Source organism: Elephas maximus, chromosome 1 (assembly GCF_024166365.1).
Source record: "Elephas maximus indicus isolate mEleMax1 chromosome 1, mEleMax1 primary haplotype, whole genome shotgun sequence".
NCBI lineage: Eukaryota > Metazoa > Chordata > Mammalia > Proboscidea > Elephantidae > Elephas > Elephas maximus.
Genome location: NC_064819.1, coordinates 78,612,587 through 78,621,578, shown reverse-complemented (window position 1 = coordinate 78,621,578; position 8,992 = coordinate 78,612,587). Strand labels below are relative to the sequence as shown.

General features: G+C 38.9%; 2 non-coding genes across 2 annotated transcripts; both read right to left on the bottom strand.

Annotated features, from left to right (window-relative positions):
• Nucleotides 1-2,944: 2,944 nt before the first annotated feature.
• TRNAG-GCC (transfer RNA glycine (anticodon GCC)) lies at nucleotides 2,945-3,015 on the bottom strand. Its single transcript has one exon. It is a non-coding gene; the product is annotated as a tRNA-Gly (tRNA).
• A 5,617-nt stretch (nucleotides 3,016-8,632) lies between these two features.
• Nucleotides 8,633-8,704, bottom strand: TRNAW-CCA (transfer RNA tryptophan (anticodon CCA)). Its single transcript has one exon. It is a non-coding gene; the product is annotated as a tRNA-Trp (tRNA).
• Nucleotides 8,705-8,992: the final 288 nt, after the last annotated feature.

The following is an 8,992-nucleotide window of genomic DNA, read 5'->3' as shown; positions in this document are numbered from 1 at the left end:
GGTTATTCTGATTATGTTACTTGCGTGTTTACAGTTTTTATTATATATAATAAAATCAAGTCTATTTTTGTACTGGAAAAATCCCACCCATAATCTAGTATGGATCGTATTTAACATTATCCACCATGTAACAACAGTAATGTTGTGTTTCTCCTCCACACTGTGCAGTCACCACAGAATGCCAAAATGTAACAGTAAGGATGGTATGATTTACATCTTAGAAAAGTATGGCTATTTTGATTGACATCTTCCATAGTTTCAATTTATTAAGTTACCTGTTATTCATATGTAAAAAGCAAAACCTACGAAATTGGCTAAAAAAATATACGTAAGTAGTGAAGTTATTAGAGACTAATTAACATAAGGTATCATACGGAAACCCTGGGGGAGTAGTGATTCAGTGCTAGGGCTGCTAACCAAAAGGTAGTCAGTTCAAATCCACCAGGCGCTCCTCGGAAACTCTACGGGGCAGTTCTACTCTGTCCTACAGGGTCCCTATGCATCGGAATCGACTCAGCGCCAGTGAATTTTTTTTGGGGGGGGGGGGGCGGGTATATCTAAATATATTACTAATTTAAAAAGTGATGGCATCTTTTATGAGTTGAATTTTGGAAAATCTTGATAATGTAAAAATAGAAACAAACATTGGTTTCATTACACTTTGTTTTAGTCATCTAATGCTGCTATAACAGAAATATTACAAGCCGATGGCTTCAACAAAGAGAAGTTTGTTCTCTCACAGTCCAGTAGACTAGAAATCTGAATTCAGGGCTCCAGCTCCAGGAGAAAGACTTTCTTTCCCTGTTGGCTCTGGAGGAAGGTCCCTGTCATCAGTCTTCCCTTGGCCTGGGAGCATCTCAGCGCAGGAACCTCAGGTCCCAATGAGCGCTCTGCTCTGGGCACTGCTTTCTTGGTGGTAAGAGGTTCCCAGGTCTCTCTGCTCGCTTCTGTCTTTTATATCTCAAAAAAGATTGCATTAAGACACTAGCTCATCTTGTAGATCTCATCAATGTAACTGCCACTGAAGAATGTGGAAAGCCTGGTGGTGTAGTGGTTAAATGCTATGGCTGTTAACCAAAAGGTTGTCAGCTGGGATCCAGGAGGGGCTCCTTAGCAACCCTACCGAGCATTTCTACCCTGCCCTGTGGGGTCACTACGGGTTGGAGTCGACTTGATGGCAATGGGTTTGCCCTTTTTGTTGTTGTTGTTCTTTTTTTAAATCCATCTCATTACATCATAGAGATAGGATTTACAACACATTAGGGAAATCACATCAGATGACAAAATGGTAGAGAATCATACCATACTGGGAATCAGGACGTAGCCAAGTTGACAGACATTTTGGGGGGACATAATTCAATCCATGACACACTTTTAGGTGAAATTTTAAAAGCCTCTGATAACTCTTGATAATACAATTATGTTTTTTCATATAGCTAATGGCCTTTAAAAGCAGGGCTAATTTGATACTGAGATAATAAATGTCTTTATTGATTTAAAGGTCTTTTAAAGATAATTGTTCAACACTGAATTTGTGGCTCTAGAAAGAAAGTCCTCTAAAGGAAAGTTTTTTTTTTTTTTACTCATAATAAGGGAACCAGGCAGATTTTATAACCAGTTCAAAGGAGGATCCAAAGAACAGACACTTTTACAGATGAGGAATACAGAAGCAAACGAGAAACTGGGTACAAAGCTAGCTTCTTGCATAGTAAATGAACCAAGCCAGGAGGAGGGAAATTATATGAACCTCTACTGGACAGGACAGAGTTTGCACATCTATAGACAAGAATTATTTTGTATTGCTATCAGTTTTTTAATACTTACACAGTTGGAAATTGAATCAGAAGAGATAGATAAACCAGAAGGGTACATTCTAGACAATGCATCATTTTCCACTGACCCAAGACTTTTTTTCCTACAGTGTTCATTAATTTTTTTTAAGGTTTTTTTAGCTTCCATCCGTATTTATTTATTTTTTATTGTGTTTGGGTGAAAGCTTACAGTGCAAATTATCTCCTTATTCAAAAATTTATACACATTGTTTTGTTACATTGGTTGCAATCCCCATATATATCAACATTCTCCTCTTTCCCTTTAAACCAGGAGTTCCCCGTGTCCGTTTGTCCAGATCTCCTGTCCCTTCCTGCCTTCTTGTCTTTGCTTTAGGGCAAGAGTTGCCATTAAGTATCCTATACTTGAGTGAACTAAGAAGCACGTTCCTCACGAGTGTTATTGTTTAGTAGGCCTGTCTGATCTTTGGCTGAAGGTGGAGTTCAGGAGTGGATTCAGTTCTGAGTTGGCAGTGTGTCGGGGGCCATAGCAGTGGGTGTTCATTAAATTTTTGTTGATTCAAAAACAAGTACCATTAAACCAAAGCCAAACCAAACCCAATGCCGTCGAGTCGATTCCGACTCATAGCAACCCTATAGGACAGAGTAGAACTGCCCCATAGAGTTGCCAATGGGCACCTGGCGGACTCGAACTGTTGGCCTTTCGGTTAGCAGCCGTAGCACTTAACCACTATGCACCAGGGTTTCCCAATTTTTTTTTTTTTTTTTTTTAAGATAAAAAAAGGTCCTAGTGCCAGTTTGAGTCAGAATCGACTCGATGGCAGTGGGCTTGGCTTGCTTGAGTGTCAATAACGGTTGTTAGTGCCAATAAAGTGTTTGCTTTATGGGGATTTCTAACATCAAATTTCTGAAACATTAACTTTTTTTTCTCCTTTTCAGAGAAGTAGTTTGAGCTTGGACGGAATTCTTTCCGGTTATTGGAAAACCAAAGGCTTGTTATTTGGTATAATTCATGAGGGTGAAATTGCAGAAGTGTTAGCCTTGATCTTTTTCCGCAATTCACGGGATACCGGAATCACAGTAATTTTTAAGATAATTTTTGTTTATGCAAACTTTTTCTCCCTCAGCAGCGGAAAAAGGAAAAGGGTCACTTCTGCATTGGCCGGGAATCGAACCCGGGCCTCCCGCGTGGCAGGCGAGAATTCTACCACTGAACCACCAATGCTCCATATAAGAAAAACCCTTCGTTTAGTCTTATATAGGAGCACATACGCCGTTCCTAAATTGTAAAATGGGAAAGCGTTTTTTTCCCTAGGAATTTCTCTTCTCTTTTTTTCTTATTGTACTTTAGATGAAGATTTACAGAGAACATTAGTCTCTCATTAAACAATTAATACACATATTGTTTTGTGACATTTGCCAACTCCACGACGTGTCATCACTTTCCCCTTCTCGACCTTTTGTTCCCCGTTTTCATTCGTCCAGCTTTCCGGTCCTCTCCTGCCTTCTCATTCCTGTCCCCGGGCTGGTTGCCCATTTAGTCTTGTATCCATGGATGAGCTGCGTGTATTGCTGCTTATTTAATGGACCTGTCTAATCTTTGGCTGAAGGGTACACCTCAGCAGTGACTTAAAAGGGTGTCCAGAGACTATACTCTCAGGGTTTCTCCAGTTTCTGTCAGACCAGTAAGTCTGGTCCTTTCACGTGAGTTAGAATTTTGTTTCACATTTTTCTCCAGCTCTGTCCAAGAACCCTCTATAGTGTCAGAGCAGTTGGTGGTGGTAACTGGATACTATCTAGCTGTGCTGGACTCTGGTGGAGGCTGTGGTGTATTAGTCCTCCCTAGGAGTTTCTTAAGATCAATTAAAGAAAAGATTATATTTCAATGATGTTCTCAGAAAACCAGCGAACTGGAAGGAGGCTGAACCTCTGCGGATATGTGACCCTTAGTGAAAAATGCCTACAAATCCCCAACATGTAAAAATGTCTTTTTCCATCTTACCCTCAATTTAAATCTCTAGTGAAAACAAATTCTGAAAATTTATCATTCTGTATGCAATACAAGTTCATTAATGTACTATATCAAAGGACTCAATTCAACTCTGAAACACCAAGTTACAATATCTTGGGAGAGGAAAAAAACAACAACCTTCTATTGACTTCTGTTATGGAGACCCAAGTTTGGAAAGGAAGGTATTGTCAATGAAAGTGGGAATGATACAGTAAGAATTTTGAAAGTATTCTTCTGAACTCTCCTCCATATGTACATTCCAGTTAACTGCCCCTTGGAGAGAGTGACCACCAGTTGCTGAGATTGCTGTGGTGCTTTGGAGCCAAGAGCCAAAAAGAGGGCTCAAAATAAATGAAGATATGGTCCTTATTTGAGGATTTTTCATTTGGTTTGAGAAAAAGCCCACATATAGAAACCCAATTTCAAACAACAAAAAGTAAATTGAGAGGACAAAGCTGTATTAATTGGGAAAGGGGGAACAACCTCCAGAGTCTTAATTGTGTCTTACAGGTTATAAGGGCAAAGTTGAGCTATTCATTGAGATTTTGAAATCTAGTCTATGGTGGTCTTTCAAAATGGGGACGTGGTTAAGATAGAGAGAAGATCATTACATAATAGTTTAGGATTGGTAGACACAGCCAGGAAAGGATTTTAAGGTTATAAACATTACCTATAGCTGTGTAATAAGCTGCACTAAAACAGCTGGTTACAACCACAAGCATTTATTATCTCATGGTTTCTGTAAGTCAACAACTCAGGAGGTTTAGCTGGGTGGGGTTTCTTATGAGGTTGCAAACAAGATGTTGACAGGAGCTGCAATTATGTGAAGGCTTACCTAGGACTGGAGAATGCTCTTCCAAACTCACTCACTTGACTGTTGGACACAAGCCTTAGGTTATTACCACATGGGCCTCTCCATAGGTGAGTGTCCTCCTGACATGACATCTGGATGGCACCAGAGCAAGTAATCTGAGAAAGCAAAGAGGAAGCTGCAGCATCTTATATGACTTACTATGGCACTGTCACCCACATTATTCCATTCACTAGAAGCAAGTCACTAAATTCGACTCACACTCAAGGGAAAACAAGTTGAAGGGCAGGGTATTTAAGAAAGTGTGGACTTATTTTAAAACCACCACAGGTGCTGAAAGAGTATTGCTGTGTAAACTGTCATTCGATCCTTTCTAATGAAAAGTTGATGGACCTTTCAAGAAATTCCTGCCATAAACAGTACAGTTCCTAGAATAAGGAAAAAGTTATTTGCAACTTTTATCTTCCTAAGCAAGAGTCTCAGGGAATAGTAAAATTATGTGATGAAAATACTAGAAGACTAAAGTCATGTTAATATAGACAGTAAGCTGTGGGAATAGTGTCATTCTCACATTCAGTACAAGGCTCACGTAAATTAAACAGATATGTTTTCTTCAGGTAGGCCTAAAAAGCAATATTTTAAAAAGTAAACTCTGGAAACAATATTAGGTAGAAATTATTAGTTGTCTTACAATAAAGTTTAAAATACTCACTGTTTTAATATGCCTTCTGTTGGAAATTAGAGTCTACTTCCTCATATTCTGAATTTTTAAAAGAAGATTTGGATTGGCATTTTATGGAAATGATATATTAGCTTGGCTTCTACATTGAAACAATGGCAGAAGGTAGCATTTCCTAACCAAATGTAGGAGTCAGTAAATATGGTTATAATATATCAGTATGTGAGACATTCTGACTAGAGGATGCCCTGGGGATGGTGGTGGGAAGTGAAACCATATGCTCAGCTAAATGATAAATCTAGTGAAAACAGAAGAGTGTGCATATATCAAACCTAAAATTGGGAAACCCATGTGGGAGACAGAATAAAAATGTAATTTGAGTAAACCTAAAACATGATCAATTATTATTATTTTTAAATGTCATTTTTGGAAGGCAGTCAGCCTCCCAGACATGATTACTATCTCATTTTTGTCTCCAGTTCTAGGTTTTGGAACCCAGCTTTATAGTAAACTTGGTGAAATTATCACCTGAGGGTGCTTAGGTTCTAGGGTATTCATAGCCATACTTCAGGTCACCTTGATCCTGGTCATAAGGTTCTCTAGAGGTGACTCACTAATGAGAAACGGGCCTGGTGGCATACCATCAAGTGAAAAGAAAGTAGGTCTTAAGGGATATTTCAACTAGGTTATGATAAAGCCTGATGAACTGCCTAAGAGTTTTGATTTTTAAAAAAATTTTTATTGTGTTTTTGGTGAAAGTTTACAGCTCAGATGAGTTTTTCTTTTAAAAAATTTATTCACAAATTGTTTTGTGACGTTAGTTGCCATCTGAGGTTATTTGTTAAAGGAGATTCGTATATGTTATTCTGTATCATGTTGCAAGAGCCTAAAAATTACAGCTAAACTATCTACCGCATCTTTCATGATACAGAGAAAACATAACATATGAGAAACAATGTAACATGCTTTATACCATTCTGCCTTCTTAATTCTTATTCTGTCTACTTCTCCTCCAATTAACAGATAATTATGAATCTCTTACTATGTTTATAGCACCAGGTGAGGCTCTGGATAAAGCAGACATGGTTCCTTCCCTCAAATTGTTTGGAGTTTGATGTAAGAGATGGGCAGGTAAGACATACCCTCTCACTTAATTAAGTTAGTACAGTGACAGAAACATTTTGAGATAGTATGGACACACAAAAACAAAGCACTTCTAAAGTTTATTAGACATTTTAATCATAACACCTTTTCATGTACAAAACCCATGTATAAAGCCCAGAGGTTTTTCTTGTTTTTGATTTTGTTGTTGTTTGTTTTTTGGTCATATATGTAAAACCAAACAAATAAGCAAAATTATACCTACCTAGACTGAAAATCTCTTCTCTGACCTCCTGCCCTTTTTTCCCCTCATAGATAAGTCCTATTTATGCTTCAAAATTCTGCTCCATTGTCCCTGCTCTCTGAATTCCTCCCTAAGTCCCATGCTCTGCACTCTTGACGTTAACACTGTACATTAAAGTCAGTCATTCTTAAATCTCTATTAAATCTGGGTCAAATATATGCTAGCTCTAGTACATCTCATAGTTTACCATAATAATGAGTTAATACTGCTGTCATTTCCACTGACTGCTATCTCTTCCAGAACAGAAGCCCCATGTATGATTAATTCTTCTACAACGCTGGCAGAGTATAAGCTCGGTAAGTTTTTACATAATTTTTCCATTTCCCTCTTTTTAAGTGAAACCTTTTCATCATGAAACATTTGAAAAATACAAGACAGCAAAAAAGAAACAAATTAAATTAGTACCTATTTCCACCCAGAGATAACCACTATTAGTTTTGTGGTGTTGCCATTAGCTAGTTAGCCTTATGAATCATATGGCTGTATGATCTGACTGGGCGATATAGTATCAGCAAATAGTTCCTGAATGAATCTTTTTTCCACTTCAAACGTCTTAAACATCTTTCTGTATCATTTGTTATTTTTCTTTGATATTATTTTCATGGCTGCATAATATTTTACTCTGTAATAAATAATACAGTACTTAACCAGTACTCCCCTTTTAATGTTTTGTTTTGGTTGAGTGTCTGAATCATGCAGCAAAGGTCATAGAACATTCCTTACAGAGGAAATGGCAGGAGCAAAGGCCCTGTGGTGGGAAGAGGCATAATGCATCGAGGAACTGAAAGAAGGCCCCTGTGATATGGGGTTAGTAATCACAGTTAATTGTTTTCTTTTGTTTTAAGCAAGAGAAGGTCAGGATAAAATGTGCATTGAAAAACAAGCATAATAAGGAGACTGATTTAATGGAGCAAAGAGATTTGGAGACAGGAGTTAGGGGGTTCAGGTCAATATCCCTGGCAAGAAATAATTGGTGAAAGGAAAGAGGTCATTGCGGTAATGAAGAGAAGTGGCCAGATGGCATGGCACTCTATATAACTTGCTGCTCAGATTGGGAAGTGAAGAAGAGATAGTCCCAGGATGGCTCCTGGTCCTTGGCTCATTGGGGCTGGTGATAAAACTGTGGGCCAGATGAGAAGAACACAGGAATTGTTGGAGTCCTGTAGGAAAAGGAAGAGTGAGGAAACAAATGGGGCTTTGCAAGAGCCAGAGGATCTCCAATGTGTAGGTGGAGGAGCAGGTTTTGGGTAGCTAAAGGTGGCAAGAAGTGATAAGAAAAGGAAGAAGTGAACGAGGAGACTATGTGGCCCCTGATGCCAAAGAGGAGACTTGAATATCTTTTTAAGGAAGGTGGCAGAAGATACACGGCCCATGGGGGGCGGGGGGGGTGGTTTGTCTCCCATCTTGGAAACTCAACAGCAAGCCAAAGGCAAAAGAGGAGATATAGTCATATCCCACTGATACTCTGAAAAAGTTGACCCTCCTTGCCTTTGTCTCCACTCAGGCTCTGGCAGCCCTAAGAGATCTCAAACTGGAGATCATTTTCAGACAACTACACCTGGAAGGAAAGTGGACTGCTAAATTGATTTTTGTTTCTCTCTCCAAAAGTCAACACCCTTGATCCGGACGTGATTTGAACTCGCAGCCTTCTGAGCTGGGGTGAGATGCCCTACCATTGTGCCACCAAGTCAGAGGCAGTGAACTAGCCTTTTTTATCCTATGATCTTGAATCATCCTCCTTCCCCTTCCTCCAGATTCAAAACATTTACTTTTTTATCATTAACTTTGATCATTTTTCTTTCCACTTTTCATAGTTTTGCTAGTGCTTCCTGGAGAAAAAATAAGGGATTGGCTACATTAAATATGCTCTATATGTGAAAAACCCAGGTGGAAAAAAAAAAAAAAAAGGTTATTTTGCTCCAGAATTTAACCCTCGTGACCCCGACGTGATTTGAACACGCAACCTTCTGATTTGGAGTCAGGCGCGCTACCCTTGCGCCACGAGGTCACACACAGTGGTCCTCGCCTTCGTACAATAGCATCTGAAGTCATCCCCCTTCCCCTTCCTCTAGATCTGAAATATTTGTTTCTTTATCATTACCTTTGATCATTTTTGTCTCCACCGTTCACAGTTTTGCTAACGCTTCCTTGAGAAAAAATACGGCATTGACCACATTAAATATTAAAACCAATGCTCCATCAGGGAAAAAACCCAGGGAAAAAAGTTCAATCTTTCCACTTGTCGGAATTTTCTATTTTGAGAAAAATCGGGTAGTTATTGGATAGAGAGCCTCAG